Source organism: Parasteatoda tepidariorum, chromosome 11 (assembly GCF_982258835.1).
Source record: "Parasteatoda tepidariorum strain Cologne lab strain chromosome 11, Ptep-v5.0, whole genome shotgun sequence".
Lineage (NCBI taxonomy): Eukaryota > Metazoa > Arthropoda > Arachnida > Araneae > Theridiidae > Parasteatoda > Parasteatoda tepidariorum.
In genome coordinates, this window is record NC_141765.1 from 35,283,813 (window position 1) to 35,308,179 (window position 24,367).

The following is a 24,367-nucleotide window of genomic DNA, read 5'->3' on the forward strand; positions in this document are numbered from 1 at the left end:
AAGATATCAGTCCCTTTAGAGGCAATGCTGAATTTGTTTGCTATTATTTCCAGCTACAGTTTCTTCTTGTAAACTTTAAACAATGGAAGTCTTTTTTTTAGCACCTGCTAACGAGAAATAATCTCTGTAAATTTCCCATAGGAGAATGGTAAAAATGTTCTAAATTGGTAAACAATGTGACAAAATATTTTTGAAGAAAATGTGTTGATATCCAAAGAAATCTTGTGAAATAAAATAAATAAATCGAAACATTTATTAATGTTTTTTACTTATTCATTTTACTTGTATACCACTTTGGAACGAAAATTCCTTGTTAATTTTCAATAAATAATATGTTGCTTTAGAACTCATTTCGAGAAATATACTTTAGTGAATAAGGCTTTAGGATGAAAGTTCGGAATATTTATTATAAATGTAAGTTCAAAACCTATTCCCATGCTCCATATTACAGTTTTTAACATTGTATTTGCCTCTTTATATTCTGGTACACTTGTTTAGCCCGTCTGAAGCAAAGTTTATCCATTATCATAAGAAAATTTATTTGAAAGTTCTAAGCAATAATTATCAATGAAGTAATATTTTTTTAAAGTATTAAACAGGATCTTGGGTAAATTTGTGTAAATAACACATTTTTGACATCAATCGAAATTTAATTTATATCTTATAAGTAGCTTTTGCAACACCTTAATTTAAATATGGTAAAATTTTACTCTATATTTATCACTTGAATTTAACGAATAAATATCTTCAAAGAAAACTGAAAATTTGGTTTTCCAAACTAAATTATAATTGAGAGCTAATAGTTTTTAAGCAATTACCTAACTTAACACTATTATATAATTTAATTTTACTATCATGTCCTATACATTATATATAATAATAGTTTTTAAATGCCATTTTATGGATTTTGATGTCTGCGTTTGAGTAGTCATATTAAGAAAATATGACAATTATTTGTTTTTTATTGAGATTAGAAATTATATTCAATAGTTTTCTTTCAAATCTGTAACCAGTATCAGGCTAGAGACTTTTTAGAATTCCTAGAAAACACCACTCTTAGCTCAACATAGAACAGAGGTCAAAACTTAAGTTTGGTTTTGGCTTCCAAAAAAAGAAAGAAAAACGAGTAATACCACTATAGAAATACCTGAGATCTCATAATAAATTTATTTTGATTAAAAGTGATTAAGATTGAAAAACAATAATAATCACAGAGTATCTCATTATGTGATATTTAAATACGCCTAGTATAAATTGATGAAACTAACGAATTGTTCATAAAATGTAAAATAAAATAAACTCCAAATAAAATTATTTTCCCAAAAGCAGATTTATGTTATTCCTGCAGAGCTACTTACAAAATTAAAAAAACATCTATTTGTGTGCTTAGTTTTATGTATGCAGTTTTAAATTGAAAAAAAAATGCTTTTGAACTAAAAAAAACTTTAAAAAAACTCGTATGGTTTTTGAATTTAAACCTATCTGTTCTGTATGAAGATATCTATTGAAATATCAACTGAAAAATTTTTTTTCAGTGATTTAGTATTTTTGTAAACATTTTGTTTTTAATATTTATGGCTCAGTGATTTTTCGATTAAGGTATGATTAGCAGCTGAGTTTTTTAATTATTTTACTTATGCAAAGGAGCCAACAAAAAATCTACTAATTAATTTATGAAGCACAATAATAAATATCTTTTTGAAATGGTTATTGAAAACATCTGATTTCTTCAACTAAATACAATTCTTTAAACTTGCTTAAAAATACCTCACAAAAAGCATTTGAATGATTTAACGTACATCCAATTCAAGCTATATATAAAAAAAAACATTTTTAAATTAAATCTTAATTTAATTTTACATGTAAGCGTTTACTTTCTTACAGATAAAAATCTTTTAATGATCGTTAAATTAAACATTACAAAAATGATAAATAACTTTATATTTTTTTGCGTTTATCTTATTTTGAGTTAATGAGACTTTAAATTAGTTGCATTACATTTATGATTTTATTTATTTTCAGAGATGCAGTTAAAATAGCAAAAAAAATTAAATTACAAATACAAGTAAGAATGTTTAAAAAAATATAAACGTTTGAGGGGACATCCTAAATAAAAAATTTAATTTAATTAAATTGGATTTTTAACTTTGCCATAAAAACTGAATGTCTGAATAAAAATGTAAATAGTTAAAGTAGGGGATATTTTTCAAACATTTCATTTGTATTTATTTATATACCTTATTTTTTTTATTTCAGTTTCGAATCGAAGAAGAAAGCTCTTCACAAAAAAAGAAAAGCTATCTGTCTTCAGATTGCTAACGGAACTTTTCTTTTCCAAGTATTTTTAATTTAGTAATGGAAACTAAAAATTTTAAGAAGTTTTCATCGCCAAAAAAAGATTTCGGAAATGTGGTTTTGTGAGAGAAAAAAAGACTTTCCAAGGATTTTCATCCTGTGGAATTTTTTCCTATACAGATATGGAATTAGTGGATTTTCAAAACATAAAATTCTGAGGCAAACTTTCAGTAGTTCAATTATAGTGCTTTCCATATCACACGAAAAGATTTTTTTTAACTTTCAGTCTAATTTTTTTTCTATCTTTTTTTAAGTATTGGAGACAGAAACACGTTATCTTTTTCATATTTAACAATAGTTTTACCCATCTCACAGCAATGAGTGACAATTTTAATTTTTGCACACTTTTCTAAAAATTACATACCTGACATGTTACATACATAATAAAAGGTCATTGGAAGAATCTTTTGCATTACCTAATGTTTAGCGTTACATTACGTTTAAGTTTTGAATATATTAAGATTTGGGTATTTATGAGGATTAATTGCAGTGCCATTCCCAAAAGATGAAAGATTGACATGCAAACATTGGTTCTTACAAAATTTGAACCTCTTTTTAAGCTACATCGGGAAAAAAAATTTCAAATTTATCAGAATATATTAAAAGCTTCCACGTTTCTGACCCTAAGAGACCACCAAAAAGCTCTGTAATTTTTACCGTAGAGCTTTGGTAACGATTTTCTTAAAATGAATAATAAAATGTGGTTTTAGATTGTGTCATAAAATTCGATAAATTAGGTAAAATTTAATAATTTTATTATGATAACTTAGAGCATGGCATAAGAAACAGTTATTCGGTAAAATTTACTTTTCAGTTTCGAATTTTATACTAGATGTGTGATATTACGAATTATAGTTTTCAAAACCAGAATTTCCGGTAAACCGTAACCGTCTGAATAAAAAAATTACCAAATGAATGGTTGAAATACCGTGTATTTTGGTTTTCTTTATGTTATGCTGATTCATTTTGGGTGCTATTAGCTTCAATTAACTAATTACAGTCCACTTCTCAATAAGACAAACTCAATAACCATTGTTGCTGTCATATCTGATTTTTTTCAGTAGCAAACAAAGCATTAGTTTTAGTCAGAAAGAGATACATTTTTTAAATGTATAAAGATGTATGCATAAAGATAAACATTTTTTAAAGACTCCCTTAATATTAATAGGTATAATTTTAATCTAAAGAGAAAGTTTAACTTAAAAAATCACATAAATTGTTTTTATGTTAGGCTAACAATGAACACGTTAATTGTGTAGCTTTCTCCTTACGTAATCTGTACAAAGTAGTTCTGTATAGATAATGATATGAAAGGAAAGAAAGCGTTTTTTAAGGTCGTAAATTTTATTACTTTTCAGCCTTTAGATTTTTAAAAAAAGCGTTTAAATTTTTACGATGGAGAGGAAGGGAATACAATTTTGTACGACAAATATATATATATATATATATATATATATATATATATATATATATATATATATATATATATATATATATATATATATATATATATATATATATATATATATATATATATATATATATATATATATATATATATATATATATATATATATATATATACATATATGGATAAAGAGAAATGATTAAATAGTTAGATATTTAAAGTCAATACTGGCAAAAAGAAGATAAAATTCAAATTGTTTGGTGAGTTATGCAAATATATGAAAAAACTCAAAATATTTTGTGCAAAGGATTTTTCTTTAAAAAATTAAAAGAAATACACTCACTTTTTGTACTTTTATTCTTTTTTGTATTTAATGGAATCAAAATATTTTAAATACCAAAACCAATTTTCATCTATATAATCAAATACTTAAATACGCCATTATAAATGAGGCGATAGTCAAAAATGATTTTCCACAGCATTTTTAAAATCATTCATACTTAATTTGTAGTAGCGTGTAAAAGTCTAAACGAGACATTTTTATAATTATAAGATGTTTTATATATTTTAAAAGAAGAATTGTGTGATTATCAACAAAAGAAAAATCATTTACGTTTTTAACTCGTTTTTCTCTAAACGGTGTTTTTAGAGCAGTTAAAGTTTTTAAATAACTAAGATATTCCTGTAGGATCCTATTAAACAATATTTTTAAGCACTTTTTGTTCTTTGATCCATTGCAAATATAAAGCATTTAGATGAAGATATATTTAATATAAAAACTATTTTGAAAACATTTTTCTTCTGTATTTAAATTGATTCGTTCCCCACTCAGCATTGACCTATTCCCGAACTCGGTGAATCAGTTTTAAAACATCATGTAAAAATTTTTCTTTCTAAAAAAGTGGGAAGATAACCTTTTTGGAAAATAATATTTGCATCAGTATCTAGAAAATCTTATAACATTGTAATAAGCTCAATCTAACAATAAAAATTCAACTTTTTTTTACTAAATTTAATTTTGCAATCGAGAATATTAATGAATACCGAAGCTAATTCTCTCCAATCAATATTCAATACGCAACGATTCTCCATTCCAAATAATTCTGCATTTTTATAATTCTACTTTCCAAATTTTTCTATGTTCCTAATGATTAAACCATACTTTTTTAAGAAACGTTTTCATCTACTAAGTTTAAATCCACTTACTAAACTTATTCAAAATGAAACCCTACACTGTTGGAAATTTCTCTGAAAAAAAGGTTAAACAACGATCTATTTAATTGATATTTTACGAAAGGCAAACGAAACAGTCAAATAACCATAAATAAAATAATAATTAAACTGCTAACTGTGAAAAAAACTGTTTATTAACTGCTTTCATCTAATACGGTTCAACAACAACAATTTTATCTCACCAACTGAGCTCAACTAATGAAGCCGCTTAGTTCCTTGCAGATCGGTACATATTATAGCAAGGAGGACTAATCTGTCAACCTCATGACCGACAGATCGAGGGTTTGAGTCCCGGCGTTGACACCACAATACTCCCTCAATTTCTTTCAACGAATGAAAAGTTTTAATTGTCCTACATTCTCCAATTTGTGACCGTGGAGTATATTAGAATACGATGCACTCATTCATGCAAAGATAGCAGCACCCTAAAACTGCTAAACTATCTCCAATGTTCGGATAGTTATTTTCCGGTTTAGAAGCCAAGCTTGTTGTAAATGGTCATAAAATCATATAGTTTTGTATCCATTGCTTTTTAACCATACTAGTTGTAAACGGTTTTAAAACCGTAATGCTGAAAAATGTTTTTTAATATAAATTTTACAGTTAATTGGATGAACAGACTGCAGTCGGTTACTGTACCATAATTTTAGAAGGAAAATTCTAACAGTGTGCATGAGCTACAAACGATTATTATGTTTACGGAATGATTTTAAAAAAAATCAAATAGAATTTTCAGTCCACGAGAAATCTTCTTCCTAAAATGACTTTCCGAAAAATAAATTTACTCTTTCACTATATATAAGGTTTTTCTCTTGTTTTCTTTCCTTTTTTCAGATGCCGAGGTATACTTGAGCTATATATTTCGTCAGAAATGCTTCTTTTTCGTTTCCATTGGATCTACCAACACTTTCTATCGAATCCTAGGATATAGAAATGGGATATTGAAATAGAAATAGTTTACACTTCTTACAAGATCTTTTCGGTGATATGTGGATACGATACGTAAGAGTGACAGAGACGAGTGACGCCATTACCGACAACCTGTCACTTTGAGCTTATAATGTAGAGACAAGATTTTCCATACGTGTTGTAGCATAGATGTTAGGTGGCCATTTTGAAAAGTTTGGGAAGCAAAGTAACTCAACGGACATTTACATTTTACATTTCTGAATAAAATCATGTTTTTAAACTTTTCGTTTCTCTTTTTTCCTTCAATTTTGTCATCATAACCTGATTAAAATACGTGATTTACTTGAGTATTTTTGTTTAGATTAAGAGGTTTTATTAATTTGCTATAAGATCATCGTCATTCCCGAGAAATGAAATTAAATTAAAAATTATTATTATTTGCTTCATTTAAATTTCATGTAAAAAATTATTTAAAGGAATTTAGAATTCAATTTGGAATAAAATAATAACTATTTTACGTTCATTTAAAAATTAGAAAAATTTTCAAGATTTTCTATGATCTATATAATGACATGAGTATTATACTGTAGCTCTGGATCAATAAATTGCCAGTGCAATTTGATCGTAGTTTATAATTCCCGGATTATTGATGTGGTAATTATATTACGAAATTTAGAATTCTTTATCACTAATTGGATTATCTTTTGTTAGATTATTGTTAGAGAAGCATTAATCTGGAATCCCAATAGAGGAAACCACTCTGTCTAATTTTTAAATATCTATATTTTAGTAATCATTTAATCTAATAAATATCGTTATAAGACAAAATATTACTTGGAGGAACTTGTTTATGATTTGGACAGCCTTTGCACGTTGTTATAAATATTTACATGTTATAGCATTTACAAGTACGATAAAATGATGATTTGTAAAACAAATTAAGGCAATTTGAATCATTATAGAAATTAAACAAAATAACGTATTTTATAACAAGTATCACATGCTTGAAAGTTTAAAAATTTGGTAAATGTGATAAAGATTAGTAAATTTATCATGATACCTTTGAGCATGGCATGGTAAAAACTCTTTAGTCGGTTAAATGTAAATTTTAGTTATGTATTTTTTACTAAATGTGCAGTAATAAGCACCATAATTTTGAAAATCCGAATTTCCAGTAAACCATCACCATATAGACGGAAAAACAACCATATGAACATTTTGAAAACTTCCTATTTTTGTTTTATTAACCAGAATTGTGGATTTTTTTCACCAGAAATGTCATTATATATAGTACATATAGTATCATATAGTATAATTTTACCAGAATTTTTTTCTCCGTGCATTAATTTATAAGCATCAGCTGCTTAATATATTTAACTAAAATAGAAGTAAAACTAACTAAATTAAGAAAAAAATATTTAAATCACATATTATTTAACTAACTAATAAAATCAATATAGAACTACGTTAATTACTAAATCACAAACTTTTTATTCGCAAATTAACTAAATCAAGCACTAACAAAATAATTATAACTTAAAGTTGTAACTGACTAAATCATTCAATACATTTTTTTAAATATAATTACATTTTCAGCCGCTATTAAAATATCGTCATTTGAAAATTACTCTATTGAAAACCAGAGACTAAAACAGTTAAATTAGTCCCGATTAAAGAGAAGAGAGAATATCTGATTAAAGAGAACTTTTCATGATTTACATTGCTCTCAAAAATTTCAGCATCTCTTATGCGAATTTCATAAAAATGAAATAAAACTTCTACGAAAACTGTTTTCTATTGTTAGATTTCTATTTTTTTAGCTTCCTTTTCTTGTAAACTTATGAAATTACAGTTATCCTATTCATCTGAATAAATAGATTTTATTCTGTAGATTCAGGTCGGCATTGATTAAAAAGTTCATTCTAAATTTTATAGCAAGTGCTGGGCATTTTTTTAATTTAACGAAATATACAAGTAGAAATGACAAGGGATAAAATCATTGATGCAGGATAAAATTATTTAATTTTTGAATGTTTAAGGAGTTAGAAAGTCATAAACTTCATAATCATTATTTGAAATTTGAAAAAAATAATAAATAAATAAATATTAAGAACTCTTTTACTGGTTCGAATTCGTAGCATAATAAATATATATATATATAAGCAGAGTAAAATGTACGGCTGACTGTGTTCCGTATAAAAAACAAGTTTCATTAACATCAAATTTCAAGATTAGTTACAAAGTTAGTCAAAAGATGGCACTTTGGACAGAAAAGTCAGTAAAGCAATGCTTTTTTATGTTGCGTGTCAGAGATTTTCTACGAAAATGTTTGCTCAGGCATCTATTAATTTGAGAACGCAAGTGATGGTAATTATGAAACCATTCTTTTATGAATTTTCTTAATTCGCAGCACTCTCTTTGTAATTATAAATTACCTGGTTTTCTAAGTTCTTGTTCGTTTTACTTTAAATGATTTTCCAAACCATCAGTATTTTCTGGGAAACTCACTAAATGCCTAAATTTTATTTATTTTTGTACTTTTCTTCTCAAGTTCAAAAAACTTGATGCTCTCGTTTGAATGTTCTTCTAAATTAAACAAAATCTACATGAAGGGTATATTTTTATTTTTTTAAAGTATAAACTTATGAAAACAAATCTGATCTGATTTTTAATCATGTTCGACATTATATTCGTTATTAATAATATAATAATAAATTAATAACAAATTTAATCGTTATTAACGAACGTGAACCATAAAAAGATTGACTCAAAATAATAAAAATTGATGAAGAGGTAAAGAGAATTTATCTCATTTTCAAAAGTGACACTAATATTATAAATCTTTTACTTTATGAGAGCAAAAAAATGAATGAATGGGACTGGGAAACAAAAGCCTTTTACTTAGTTTGATGTCAGAAAAAAAGTGCTGTAAAAGTTTAAAAATGAAACACTGAAACAAGCGGTAAAAATGCACACCATGGCAGTTTTCCAAGAAAAATGACAAGATTACTTTGAAGGATTTTTCTCTTTGCAAAAAATTCTTCTGAGAAATTATGATATTTTATCTTACGAGGAAAAAAAAAATAACTTCGCGAATAAATTTTGAGGAAAGTTTTTATATTTGATATTTTAGCAGAAATTGACATGTTTAGATTGTCGAAATAATTTAGCTATTTATCTCAGAATTTTGTCAATAAAATCAATGAAAATGGATCAAAATTTAAGTTTTGTTTTATACATTATTACTCCACAAAGGATAGATTTTCTTTTTAGTTAGATTAGAAATATGAGATTAAGAAAATTAGCTCTTAAATATCGTTTAACCAATATGTTGATTTATAGTTTCCTTTTAGAGAAATTTATGAGCTTAGAAGTTTACTTCAAATGCAGATCAAAAGGATACAGCGATAAAGGGTACATAAACCAGTAAATGTTAGTTAATCCATATGTTAACCAATAGGACTATAAATGTTTTTACCATTTTTGAGAAGTAATAAATTTTGAAGGAGTGGATAGTAGCTAGAAAGTGTTCAGTTTAAACTGTTATTTCATTTCTAAATCAGTTCGAACCTTGGGAGCAATTTTGTTTTCGTTTATAAATTACTGAAAAAATAAGTTCTGAGCACTACAATTAAGCAGTCAAAATTACTACTTCAGCTTTCTTCCCCTGTTATGGGATTGCCACCATGCTGTAGCCAAAAACAGTAAATGCCGTAGATAGTTACATTGTTATCGGTTATTTTGAAATGTGTGTATTAATTTTGTTTCAGTTTTAAAATCATTTTATTGTTATTAAACACAATTTATAGTTTACAGGGTTATCAGTTTGGTGCATTGTGCAAATCGAAATAATACGTCATGAATTGGTACTGAATTGGTTATGAATTGGTCATGAATTGGTACGGAATTGGTTAACTTCACTGTCAATTCAAAAGCTAGTATATTAAAATAGCTAGTGTATGAAATTGCCAGTAATTGCGAAACCATGATTTTGCTGTAATTAAGGCTCTTAGGTGTTATTGAAAAGAACGGGATTTGATCCCCGCATTACAGTGTAAATGTGTTACTGCAAAAATGAATTTTACGGTAAATAGTATTTTACTGATGATGCACCCAAATAATGGTACTCTGTACCGCTACCTGATCCAGATTTTTTTTCGATGTAGTTCCATCATGCTGTTGGGCATATAATTTTGGAGCATTAACCTCCATGACCTCTTTGACTCACGATGAGCTGTTATGGGAATGCTTGACTTTACTATAATAATATTTTCATTATAAATGCTGCAACCGTGCAAACTTAGCTAAATTATTGCTGTTTTAAAAAATATCTGCCAGACAGTCACTTAATCCTTTTTCAAAATGAATGCACATACTTTTAAAGCTGTTTATAAACTTTTAAAAATTCTAAAAACAAAGTCAATAAACAATATTTTGTTTATATTCTAATTCTTGTGCTATATATTTTAAATAAAAAACATATTTATTTATTTAAAAAAACTGAATCGACATTGCTAAGGATAAGGAAAGTAAGCAATTTTCTGTAAGTGTTGGAATGGTTCCAAATAATAAGAAATGGTATAAAAATATAGAGGATGGCATTAAATATAATAGATTCAGCTGAGACGACAGTTCAGAATCGGAAAAAGGTTTGGTAGTGATTATTTTGGAGAGGCTGAAATGATTAATACGAAAGTTGTCAGTCGTTATAGAACTTTTATTGCTGACTTATAATTTTAGGGTTTGAATATTTCAAATCAATCGCTCCACTTTTGTTGTTTTTTTGTACTGAAAGCTGTCAAATATCGGTCTTCCGTCATCAAAATTATTGCGACCATTTCAAGATTAGCTGGAACACCTTATTATTTATGCGACCATTAATCTGACCGTACAGTGCTGAAATTTTGTTAAAACATTCTCATGGTTATACTTTTAATAAAAAAAATTTCGAATGATTTATGTTTGATAACAAGAAATTCTTTCTTCCTTTATAATTTGATAAGCTCTCCAAGAAAAAGAAACTGCTAGATCAGGCTTTGCTACCATCAAAGTAGTAAGTGTGACTATAAAAGTGATTCTATTCGCTATTTTCAGAGCCTTTTTAGTTATTTATAAATGCTAATTATCATAAAAAAGACGTAAATAAAAACACGACCACAAAATAAAATTTCTGTGTCATAAAAATTGATTTTATAATTAAGTTCTGGCGCTCTACGATGACTACGATTTTTGACTTTAATAAAAGAAAATGTGGTTTGATTTCAAAATTTAATTAAGTACTAATTAATTTAAAATATTTAACACATTTTTAAGAAAACTCTAGTTTTTTTCTCAATTATGAGGGGAGGGATTAACTAAAACGAAATAGAATAAAGGGGCTGTAATTCCACTGCAGAAGGATTATAAAGAGCTAATTTTACTCAGGGTATTTTTTGACTATAAAAATATTTTCATGAATTTTATTTTAATAATAAAATTTCCAAGCATTGATACAAATTTACAAATTTTTTTAATAAATATATTACTTTCATGCCTCGCATGTGGAGAAAACCTTGGAATTGCCCTAAATGTTTTTACTTAGGGTTCAGGAGTCATAAGTCAGCTCTCACCTTCCAATGAGGTGAACCAGGTTTGAATCTCAGTGATGGCTGGTCGATACGAATTCTGCAGCCGGTTCTCACGGACCGCAGTGCTGGTGTAAATATAATAAAAAAAATAAAGCAGTTGAATAACTGTAATTTAATAATCCAATTATAATTACAGAAAATTAAAATTTCAGTATAAACTTTATCTTTGAAATTTCCTTATAACTTTAAAAAATATATAAAAAAATAAGGAAAAATATAGAAAAAAAATATATAAAAACGAAATTTTCGAAAATGGAAATTTTGTTTTTAATCTTAAAAATATGAAAAAAGAATACAGTTTTTCAATAATTGCAATTTAGTAAGAGTAATGATCTATATAAAAAAATGGATTTTAATTTTTCTTTAAAATTTCATTATGCTTTTGAAAAATATATAAATACCTACTTATCAAAAACATATTTATTTCTTTAATCATAGAAATAGGAAAAAAATAAAACAGTTGAATAATTTAAATTTAACAAAAGTAATAACAATTGCAAAAAAATTACATTTCAGATTAAAATTTTTCTTTAAAATTCTATTGTAATTTTGAAATATATAAAAATAAAACTATCAAAAGTACACATAACTTTTTTTAATTATAAAAATAAAGAAAAATGTAACAGTTGAATAATTTTAATTTAATTAAAGTCATAATAAATAAATGTTACCTTGGAAAATAAATTGAATAAGCAAAAAAAAATTTTAATTAATTAAAACTTAAGTAATTTTGCTTTTCAATATATATATTTGAGCTCAATTTATATGATCGACAGCTTTACCTTTACATTTTCAGTTTCAAACCATTTTCCTGATATTAAATCGCAGTTAAAGGAAGAAATTATTTTTATAAACCACTAAAATTAATTTTCAAGGAGTATGGTGGCTATTTTATTCCATAAATGGAAAAAGGATTAGTGAATACAAAAGGGGTCTTACTAACATTGGCAAAGCGGGTAACATATCGAAAAATTAAAATGTTTCCGTTATCAGTAATATTCAGAAATTTTAGAACACAAGAAAGATAGTTGGGTTTCTAACATTATATCGTATCTGATCAGTTTATTCGAAAGCATATTTAATTTTATATTAGCAGCTCAATTTTAAGAAAAAAACAAGTAAATGGCTTTTGAAAAATATTATCAAAATGTGAGTTTAATGAATTTTTGCATTATAAACCAGAATTCAAATTTTAACTAATATAAAAATAAGTATTTTCGGAATTAAACATAAATTTGAATGCTAATTTCTATGTAAAAGCTAAAGTTAAAATAATTATTCAGTAATTTTTTTAAGTAAAAAGAAATCCAATTTTTTATTGTTAATATTTCATTTTTCATTACAAAATTAAATTAAATTTATAGAATAAATACTTTTTATACCAGTTAAACTTTGAATTTCGACGGTAATGTCTAATGTATTTAAATAGTGGTCCACGCTCACATGTAATTCACATTTTGCTAAGTCCCAAAAATTGTAAAATAAAAAATAGCAGAAATATTAAGTCTAACTATCCTTTAAATACTGTAAAAAAGGAAGTATTGTATTAAAAACCATTAAGTCGAAAAAGCCTTTAAATCGAAACCATTAATCATTAATCATTATTAAAAAAAAGCATTATTAAAAAAAAGCATTATTAAAAGCCATTAATCATTATTAAAAACCATTAAATCGAAAGGCAATAAATCGAAAAATGCCTGCATTTTGCTACACTGTAAAAATTCCGGATCAAATTACGGTATAAAGTACCTGAACTTGGGATGTATCCTCCATTAAATCCCTTTTACCACAAGATCCTTTTTCATTACCATAAAATGTAATTAATATACCGTAGTTTTTGTATAAATATTTATTTATTTACAGTGATTCAGTGATTTTAGGGTGATTATTGCCGTAAAATCATGTTATATCAATTTTTTTTGGTCGGTAACATATTCAGGTAAAAATGGATTTTACAGTAAAAGGGACCGGCACTTAAGCTTTCCTTAAAGCCGTAAGAAGTAAGAGAACGATGATGAAATTCTAGAATCTGTAAAATAATTTTAAAACAATTGTGTTAAGGATTTTATACAAAAAAAAGTAGTTTTCATCGATTCATATTTAAAATATTGCGAATTATAAATTAATAAACTATTTTTATTATAATTTTATACTCCAAAAAATAACATCATAATAGATTATTTCCTGCTTTTCTTCTTAGCCCGTTTTCCCTTCAACGACAAATTTTCCCTTCCCTTTCCGAAGTTTCTCTATTCCAAAATATCAAAGTTCAACTGGACCACATCTTTTCCGGATTGCATTTTGTTATTTTTACCTTAGAATTTCATAGAGAAACGAAATTTTTATTGGCTGCATATGTATAAATTCACTGATGTTTGGAATGAAGAACCTAAGCTAAAAGAAAAATAAATCATCCGATTGAGCTCATATGCTGTTGACAAAATAGAAAATAAGAATTTATAAGAAAATCTCAATTTCTCGTTTTCTTGGATATCTCTATGCATAAATTTTGAATTCATACATGAAAGAGGAAGTAAATATAGTCATTGTATATATTGAACACTTATGTGCATATATATTCTAAATGTATTTTTCGAGAATGTCATGTAAATCCTAAAACGCATACTTATGCAAATTCAAGTTATGGATTTAGTTTAAAAGAATTCGAATATAAACATTTATATCAGTCTACGATTGTTTGTATGAATAATGAATGATCGTGCAAAAATGTAAAGTTGTAAATATATTTAAACTAAATTTAAAAATAGTACAATCAAATAGCATTTGAGTTAGAAACGTGTTCAACATCCAGACATGTTGCAAAATTTTTCCTGCTAGTATATAAATAAAAAGGATTAGTCTTCATTTTTAGTGTAACCCAAAGCCTGAAAATCAGAAACTGTTAAATCAAATTGAAAATAGTGCATGAAAAAATTGTTTCGAAAATGAAATATAGTTATTATAAAATATCTGCATACTTAAAACATTGTCTGTATCAAAAAATTCCTTTAGAAGTACACAATTTTTGCTTTGCTCATAATGTTAGCGAAACATTTTTAGCATATTTGTTTTGATTTTCTTCTTTTCATGATTGTTTATTTTATGTTTTGAAGTTTAGTTAAAGTGCGAATAGTTAAAGCAAAGAAAAAAATATTTCGGCTTCATGAGTTACACATTACTCCCAAAGAATACATACCATATTTCTTATAAATATTAATAAAAACCTATTATTTAATCAATCTTAACTTAACCTATTACTAATCTTAACTTAAACCTATTACTTAATTTCTCTTTTCTTTTTAGAATCAGCAACCAAGAAAATCAAGAAATAAATAATTGATTCGAATAGAGTTTTGGATGCTGATTTTAACACATATAATGGAACAATTCTAGAACGTATAATTTATTTACAGACTGGAATTCCCGGAATCACCAATTCATTTAAAATAGGAAAAAGAATTTTGTGTCTTAAGTTGTCCTTACTTGCTTTGACTGATCGTTTTTTAGCTAGTTTGTGCAAATAAATAAGAACAAACTTTTAAATAATAACCTGCGTTACATTTTGTTTGATACCAATAGATTTTAGTTCAAAAGACCTCTCAATCGTTGGCCGCATAGGCTTAAAACTAAAATGATTCACTGTGGTTTTCTTAAAATTATGGTGTTACTGAAACTTCTGTTCATGCCATGTATCAATCACGTCATACATCATGGCATGTAAGGTGATAAATTTTATACCTGGGCAATCAATCAGTATTCTTATGTCTCAGAAATAACCCTTTCCTGAGATACTTCAATTCATTCCTGAAGACTCAGGAAACTAAGGTCAAAACGCATGATCACTTTCATGGGGACGAGATTGCCTGGTTGATAGGGAGTTCGGCCCGTGTTCAAGAGGTCATGAGTTCAATCCCAGCCCTCCGAAGACTCCCCGTGTAGTAAATGGTGACTGGTGTGCGTAATATCTGTCAGATCACAAAGTTCCCCATGTTCCCATAACAAATCAAGACTTCTTGGGGTACTGAGCAGGAGGTTGATCGTTCTCTTGTTCAATTACGATCTGTAGATGAATGAATGGGTCCTCCCTATAAACGGGCTGTGAAGTGTGTGTGACTGAAGTCACATTCTTGGCCATAGATAGTGCCACTGAGAATCTAGAAACTCACCAATTGCCTTAAATTCACTTGGTTTCACCAAGTAGGTTTGTTTGCATTGGCAAATTGCATTAGAAACATCAACTACAGGCTTTTAGGGTATTTTAGTTAACAACGAGTCTCAATCCCTCTCGCTCTCTTTGTTGGAATTGAATTATTCAGTTAAACATTTGAGCTTTCCTCGAAATTTTTCAAAATTTTCAGAATTTAGCCTAAAAGAAAAGAATGCTTCTGGTTTCTCATATTTCAAAGTTTTGAAAAGTCTATTCAGAAACAGAAAATTCATAATATATATGAAAAAATATATTTCATTCAATACTTTATTTAATATAATGAATTGGTTCAGTGTAGCTCTGTAACTGGATTGATGGATATATTTAATATACAATATGGAGTGGTTGCTTTTTAATGACTCGCCAAAATGAAGCCCTAAAGCAATGCTTCGGTATAAATAACAAAATGTTAGAGTGACATAGAGGCATTCTGTCAAATCAGTATTTTGAACTTTCGATTGAATTAAATGAGCTATGACCAATGAAATCCGATCCAATTTCATCAGTGCACTTCGTGTAAACAAACCACCATCTTGGCCTTTATATTTTATATTATAACCGGTGTACAATGGCCGACACAAATCTGAGTATACGACTATCAATGTTCGACTCCGTAGCCTCGTGATTTTGAACCTAATCCAGAAGACAAGAGAGCTTCTAGATAAAGTATTAAGAAAAATTCTTCATGGATCAATTCACAACTTCTCAATTTTTAATTGAATCAACCCACATTTGTGTTACATAGAGAGGAAAGCCCCCCAAAACTCTCTCAGTTAGTCTGATGTCAAGGATACTCTAACCAATGATCTGTCTACCACTGAGCATATTTTACTTCTGCACTGTGGTCGGTGCGAGCCGGACGCTGAATTCGTATCGACCATCAATTGCTGAGATTAGAACCCGGGTGACCTCATTGGGAGGAGAACGCTCTATCTCCTGAGCTACCACGGATCTGGCCACCATATTGCGCTCACTTATTCGTCTTTAAACTTCTATTAATGGTCCAAAAGCATTTATTATATGTTTAAAACATGGCGCACCTTCAAGAACTCTGTTGGAAAGATTAAATCTGCACTAATAATTTGCGAAATTTACCGAGCTCCGCAAAACACAACCTTCTTCTCCAACGAACTGCGGATTTCTATAAGCTTTATTAATTATTGATGTTAAGATTCAACTGCACCCTTTGAAGTGTAAAAAGAAAGCTTGATTCGGTACTGACTTAAAATAAAGTAATCATTCACACAATTAATCAACAACGAATTCGGATGGCTATTTCCCCACAGTTTTTATAGTGTATGACTTATATAAAAGCATATTATCAAATATTAAATCCATAGTTTAAGCAAAAAATTATTTGGAAGATAATTTCATAATAAAAATATAACAAAATATGAGTAAATAAAAGTCATAAAGAAAATTAACAAAAAAAATGTTAAGTCCAAAATCTAAAAACTTATTAAAGATAAAGCCTGCTAGACAAATGTTTTCGCAGCAGTAATCCCTCAATGAACACGACATCAAATAAAAAATGATATTTCTGCGGAAGAATTTTTATTCAGTTACAAATAAAAATATATACAAAAAGTGAGTCAAAAGCTGACGCATATAAATAAAACTTTTAAAAAAATGTCCCTATTTTTTTATTATTAATCTGTTCAAACGAAATGCCTCTAAGTTATCTGTTTTTATTTTTATTTTTATTCCAAAACTAAAGGAAATTATTGTTTATTTTTTGTAAACCTGAAATACCTAATAGGTTATAGAATTGTGATAGATTTTAAGGAAAAGTCTGTGAAGTTCATAAATTTATAAATAAAGCAATGTTTTGCATTAGTTTTAGCGCAATTTGAATTCGTATACAATAAATTATTACGACAAAAATCTTACGGTTCATTCTTTCTTTTTAAGTTTAAAAACATACTTAAAAAATATACTATTTTGACAAATAAGATTTTCTTTTAAAACTGCTCGAATTGCATTCCTTAGAACTTTTGATGATTTCAGCAATTTTTTGAGGGCATGAATGAAAAACAGAAAAATACATTGTAAGAGGAAAATGTCTTAGCATTACCGACATTCTTATTCAATATTTTAAAATATTTTAAGAAATGTTTTCTTAAATATGCTATGTTTCAGAGATTCTAACGACGCTTAGTAGTGATACAAAAATGTGAAAACAAATGAAGTTTTTATTTAGTCTTGCTTGTTAACAGAACAGAGTTAAGTTATAGTGCTTACTTTTTTCAATTACTCATGAATCAAGTTACATCTTTAAATTCGGAGAGCAATTTTGTTCTACTTAAAGAAGTAACGTATTAGGTGTAAAAATGAGGGTACCAAAATGTTGACTTATTTCGACATCATGCCACTTACAAAATTTCAAATGCGATGCTTACATCTTTCGTGCATTTTTTTTACACTACCTCAGCAGAAATTGGGATTGATATTTTTGTTTAAATAGTTTATTTCATTTTAAAAAAATTTAATTTTAGAGGAAAAAAATATACTATATTTTTTACGTTTCGTAAAATGTGAGTTTTACAGTGAACGGATATTAAATTGTACCTATAAAATTTATAAATGTATGCACCTCAAATGGCAAGCATAAAGTTACAATTAAAAGTTAAACTTATTTTTTGTGAAGTTCAATTTTTTTAAAGTATTGAACTGAATGAAGTAAAAATTTAAAGCTAATTTAAACATGAGATTTTTCAGAATTACAACTATTGAACTTTTTGGAGCCATTTAAATCTATTTAAATATTTTAACTATTTTGACTTCGATTAAAATTATTAATTACTGTGTTTACTACTTAAATATATTAAATATCTTTAAGCAAATTATTTGGAGCCATTTACTTTTGGAGACTTTTAAATCCATTTAAGTCTATTTAAATATTTTAACTATTTTGACTTCGATAAAAATTATTAATTACTGTGTTTACTACTTAAATATATTAAATATCTTTAAGAAAATTATTTGGAAACAAAATAGCATTTAGAATTTCTTTATAATTAAATATAATAAATATTGCTTTTTGAAATGTTAAATTTGATGCAGTAATTTTTACTCTTTTTGAAAGATAATTGAAAATATTGCAAAAATATAAATTTCATTCATCTACGAAATTGCATATTTTCATGAATGAGTGCTAGGTTCTTATAGTGCATCAAAAACTGTCACCAAATTTGCTGAATATCAGCTGCAAAGGTTTCTGTAATTGATGTTTTCCAAAAACGACAGCCAAAGAAGGAATTTCATTTTAAAGGGAAATTGAAAAGTCATTCAACGCACCTGTCGTCAACTCTTAAGTATAAAAGTAAAGAATTTTGAATATTGCTAGATATTTGCCTTATTTTCAAAACATTTATAAAGAAATATTTCACTTTAACTGACCTAGTTTTTTTCAATCAATTAGTTTATTTTTAATCAAAGTTTTACGTGTTGTTTACTTTTTTATATATTATTTAAATGCTTAGTTTTGCTAAATTTCACTTTTTAAAAAGCAAATTCATCTCAGGAAATTCAGCAATATATATATATATATATATATATATATATATATATATATATATATATATATATATATAAAGATCTTCGACTTCCTAGGGCGTGGGTCAACTTTGAAATCTTAAATATGAACCCCGATTTCCTGTCGCAGATTCGGATTCTCCAGAAACATACAGACATATGTGGTCATGCAATTTGCTTTACCGATGGGAGGTAACCAACAAAAAAAAAGGATACAGGCTGTATAAAATGAAGAGATTTTGGGTAAATCAGATGAAAAACATGAGAATAAGTTAAAAATATATTGGGGTTTTTTTTTTCGATAGAAATGTACCAAAAAATTTTCTTTTTCATTCTGATGATCTGCTATGAAGAATTGGGGTTCATATTTCAGATATATATATATATATATATATATATATATATATATATATATATATATATATATATATATATATATATATATATATATATATATATATATATATATATATATATATATATATATATATATATATATATATATATATATATATATATATATATATATATATATATATATATACATAAATTTTTTGAATAGAGATATCTAGATGAAGAAAAGCTGGATTGAAAAGATAAAGATAAGCGTGATTGATATGTCACTAAATTCCTCCTAGTCTTATTCACTGAGGCTAAAACGACACCCAAGGATTGAAACCGAGAATGGAGTAAAAATCAAGTTTGGGGTCCTTAGATAGGTTGCTAAAACTTTTTCTTTTCATTTATTTTTTTTATCTGACATGATCTTGAGCTATTAACCTTTTTAACACAGTGTAGATGTTAAACACTCTGAACTACATTCTCGTTTTGCGATTTTAGTACTATCTGAAAATCAAAATGCAACAGTCTGTCGAATTAGGATACTTTTTCTGGAAAACCTAAACTTCAATAAAAAATGAGATTTCCTTTTGCCTCGATCACAGGGATAGAGGTAATTTGGAGTCAAATTTTCTACTTTTAAATGCAGCTTGCCTATACCAGACCGTTTCCATATTTTTTTGTCTCTCTACATGGGTGTGTATGCTTTCATGCATGTATTTGTTTGATTTATTCCCTTACATGTTTATTAACCAACTGAAATTTTACTTTTGTAATAGTTACACAAAATTTAAGTCCACATTTTTAAGAATAAATAATAATTAATAAGTATAGATTTTATCATTAAGAATACATTTTTAACCATATTTCATTCTCGCATTGTTCGGTGCAAATACATGATAAGTGTAATAGTTTGTCTATTTTTAAACTATAATAGTTTTCAAGGGTTTTATTGCTTTGCATGGTTCATTATAAAAGTTTTATGTCCCTGTTCTATACGAATTTTTGCGACACACATAAACCCACCTTTGCGGTTTCTACATTCTATGTTTTTCCCACTGTATGCTTATAAAATCGAATCAAATCTATGCCCTTAATCTTTCAATTTATGTCTCTTTCCTGTTTTACAAATAGGGCGATTCTTGTTAGCTTTTTTTATAAAATCGTGCTTCTACCTAGAAAACTGAGAAAAAAAGAATGGTCAAAACTACCAGATTATGATGAAATTTATTTTTTTTTGATTCTATGAGAACACCAAAAAGCTCACTATTTTTTTACCGAAGAGCTTTGATAATGATTTTATTAAAACTAACAATAATACATGGTTTTTAATAGACAAAATTGTAATAGAATTTGGTAAATGTAGTAAAATTTTGTAATTTGACCATGATACCTTAGAGCTTGGCATAAAACCATTTATTCCATTAAATTTACTTTCAGTTTTGTATTTCTTGATAAATGTGTCGTAATGCGAGCTACAATTTTGAAAACCAGAATTTTCATATTTTTACAGTAAATTTACCAAATGAAAGGTTTAAATGTATTATATTTTTTGGTTTTTATTATCAGAATTTTGTTTTAACTTTCCAGAAATGTCATTACAATATAGTATAGTAATTTTACCAGAGTTTTTTCTCAGTGTAGGATGAGACCCGAATTTTTATTTTAAAATTATGCTCATATTTATCTTAACTTTTTTCCATCGTTCATTTAACTGCTTCAAACTCTTTGCCAGAAAACAATTTATTAAAGTTGCCTTTAACTTTCATAGACTCTTTTTCATATGTATACTTTTCTGAGATAGGAGCGTAACTGGAAATTTCAATTTTAAGATGTTAACTCAAAACTATATTATGCTGCCTTAAGGCCTGATAATTACAGTTAAGCCCCGATCCTCTAATTATCTTAATATAAACACAATCAAACCCAATTGGGATACGAGAGAGCAAGAACTCCTCCCAAACTAGGCTACCTTTTGTAATTTACAAGTATTGCGTGAAATGTATTCGAATATTTGGTACAATTCTTCCCCCCCCCCATTATATATCACAGATTAAGATTATAATATATAATATTCGCAGCAATTTTTGGAAACCAGTGACCAAACATAATATTGAGTAAGTGGTCGATACGTGTTGGTTTACTAGTCATTTGTTATATTCTCCATGAAAAAATTTTAATTTAGGTAATTATCAAATAAGCGTAATATAATATTAATAAATCGGAATACTTGAAGAAATAATTTACATGATACTTATTTATTTCTCAAAAATATAATAATATAAAGTCATTTACGTTGCTAAATAAGAATCATAGTTTTTAAAATATAACAAACCAATATATCAACATATCAATATATATCATATCTTTATGAAACCAGTTTTGATCTCATTTCGAAATCTTCCGCTTTCTAAATAAATAGAAAATAGTAGTTTTAAAAATAAAAATAAATACTTTCATAAGAATTTGTGAAAAATAAATTGCATAAAATAATTGCACAAGTAAAATAGGTGAAATCATATGAAAACATATAAAGCGTTGTTACTTCAGAAACGTGAAAACATATAGATAAGGCAAAGCTATTTATTTATTTATTTTGAAAAATAGGCTACACAGAAAACTTACATGAGCTAATTAGCAAAGCAAACCATATAGGGCGACAAGATTTCTACAGCTTCAATAATGTCAAAAAATTTAAATATTGCAAATGAAACATCACAGATCTCTTCTCATTAAAACATAACATAACATAACATAACATAACATAGCATAACATAACATAACATAACATAACATAACATAACATAACATAACATAACATAACATAACATAACATAACATAACATAACATAACATAACATAACATAACAAAACAAAACATAACATCTATTAAAAACATTTAAAATTTACCTTTTTTAATTTGTTTCTAAAATTTAAGTACTTTCACAACATCAAACTAAATCATAAATCCATTCCTAGCTCTGCTTAAAAGAAATTTGTATGGTTTCTCCCATTGTTTTTCTTTGAATTGTTCAAGTAGTAAATCAAATAAATAGCCTTATCCGCTTCCAGAATCAAGAAATCACTCTTTTACAGACGTGAAAGTTTTTGAAGAATTCTCCTGTCTTCATTTAAGAAAGGTGCAATTTAAACACGAAAAGTGCAGAGATAAGTCAAAGTCATCACTTTTTAGATTTAATGAAATTTCTTTTGACAGGCAATGTACGTAGTGTCTTCCTTTCTAAGAGTCTTTCAATTGCTTTGGGAATTTTTAATTCATTGTTGACTGTCAAAAGAAAAACCCTCTCTTATTTCCGTTTTGTTTCCTAGACATTTTCACTCGATTAACCTGAATTTTGCACTTCAGAAAATCTTGAGTTGTTAACGTCATTTATCACAGAAATTTCACATGCATGAAAAAGAAATTCATCTCTTGGCATCTAATATAAAAAAAAGACTCCTAAGGTCATGTTATTAAATCAGCTGTTATTAAAGTTTCAATTTTTTACTTATCGTCCAACTTATACCATCAAATTTGAAAAAAAACTCAAATAGTCTTTTTTAAATTATTAATTATAAGCTCTTTCAAATATAAAATTGCTTATTAATCAAAACAAGAAAAAAGTCAAAATGTCAGCTTAATTATTCTCATTTATAATGGATATTAACTCTAAGTTTCAGAGAAATGTATAAAAATTGCAGTCATTATATGATCGCGACAACAGTTTAATATGAGTTTTTAAGTTAAAAATAAAGGCTTCCGTAATGATTAAATTACTGAATTTATGTTAGAATTATATGCTTACTTACACTTCTTATCCAAGTTTTAATTTAGTTTTAGATTTTAAAGGATTAGTGGGACAGAAAAAATTTACAAATAAAAGATTTAAATTTTTCTCACCGTGAAGAATATAGTTTTGTTCATTGCACTTATACCATAAATAATAGTAATCATTGCGTAATTTTATGCATGAATTTCATTATTATACAAAATAAATTCTGCATTCCCAGGAAAAAATAAAATTTTCCTTTTCCATAGTTTTGAAGTCAACTTTAATATATTACTTAAAAAAAGTCTAATCATCATCAAAATTAAAAGATTCTTTAAGAATTAATATTTTTTCTGAAAAAGTTACTGAATAGTTTTAATTAATAACGTCTCCTTCGAAAATTTACATTTTTTATGATAAAACAAATTCACCCTGACAAAAAAACATTAATGTTATAAATGCAGCAAATACTTATACAGAGAGCTCTGTGAAGATGGGTGATAACCTTCATTAAAATGGATGAGATTTTAAACATTTTTAAAACTTTTAATGCATGCATCTTAACAATTTAAAATGATAATTTGTACAAAAAAACTCTATTAGTCAAATGAACTCTAAAAACTTTAGAAAAAGGAGCTATTAGTTATTAACAATATTCAAAAGGTTATTTTTTTTCAAACTGGACACTTTTATAAATTGCCTAGTATGATTGACTACCAAATTGTGGAAGTAAATTTTTTCAAATTTTTACTATGATTTTTTGCTGCAAAATATTAAAATTTCAAATAATTTTGAAATCATCAATTTTATATAAAAAAATATTATTGAAATTGTTCATTATTTTTATAAACTAATACTCAATGTTTCTATCAATTTCTCAAGGAGAACAGTCCTTAACTTTTTGGCTCAGAATTTTTATTAAACATGTTTTTTATACTTTTTTCATCATTTATCGTAATTTATATCAAAATAAGTGAAAAATATT

The 24,367-nt window shown here is 26.8% G+C and overlaps 1 protein-coding gene and 1 long non-coding RNA gene across 2 annotated transcripts in view; one reads left to right on the plus strand and one right to left on the minus strand.

Annotated features, from left to right (window-relative positions):
- LOC122269370 (uncharacterized) overlaps window positions 1–24,367 on the minus strand; it is a 107,369-nt gene that overhangs the window by 21,238 nt on the left and 61,764 nt on the right. The window lies entirely within an intron of this gene.
- Window positions 8,186–24,367, plus strand: part of LOC107443691 (uncharacterized) — a 74,088-nt gene continuing 57,906 nt past the window's right edge. The window contains exon 1 of the long non-coding RNA XR_001584017.4: window positions 8,186–8,272. This is a non-coding gene — a long non-coding RNA (uncharacterized LOC107443691). The remainder of the gene's footprint in view (window positions 8,273–24,367) is intronic.